Raw genomic sequence first — 684 nt, forward strand, 5'->3', positions numbered from 1 at the left:
CCCCCGTGTGCCCCCGGCCTGGCACGGCGCCCCAAAACCTCCCGTGGGCACCGGGGCTGCAATCCCGGGGCTCAGCAGGTTTGGCCTCGGGGGTCGGACTGGCACCAGGGACCGGCTGTGCCAGCAGGATGGAGCTGCTGCCAGGGCTGGGTCACCTCCTGTCCCTGCTGGGGTGCGGATGGGTGTCCCAAAATCGGGCAGGGGGTGCCCTGTCCTTGGCTCATCCCCTTCCCAGCCTGGGATCAACGCGGGGGTTGGGGAACATCGCCCCAGGGATTGGAGATCGTTACCCAAGGGATGTGGGGACACCCCCCCCCGCCAGGGATTGGGGGAGCATCGCCCCAGGGGGATTCATCTTCCCCCAGGGACCCCAAAATCCTGCCCGCGCGCTGACGGACGGCCCCAGGCACACATTCCCGGCGGGACTGCCCCCGGGCTCGGCCTCAGGAATCCGCGCCGCCCCGGGGTTGGCAGCAGCTGTCGCAGCGCTGGGGAGCGGGTGCTGCTGGTGGTGGTGGGGGGGTGGGGGGTTTGGGGTCGCGACCCGGCAGCTGGGCGAGCCCCCCAAAGCGGGGCAGAGCTGATTATAGCCCGCGGGAGCTATTCCCGGGGCTCTGACCCGGGTGAAGGGCGGGCGAGAGGGTGGCCGAGCCGCCCCCCCGGCCCCCTGCACATCCCTGGGGG

The sequence above is a fragment of the Empidonax traillii genome, unplaced genomic scaffold (assembly GCF_003031625.1).
Source record: "Empidonax traillii isolate 1590-97213 ecotype Southwest subspecies unplaced genomic scaffold, ASM303162v1 scaffold3258:size14024, whole genome shotgun sequence".
NCBI classification, from domain to species: domain Eukaryota; kingdom Metazoa; phylum Chordata; class Aves; order Passeriformes; family Tyrannidae; genus Empidonax; species Empidonax traillii.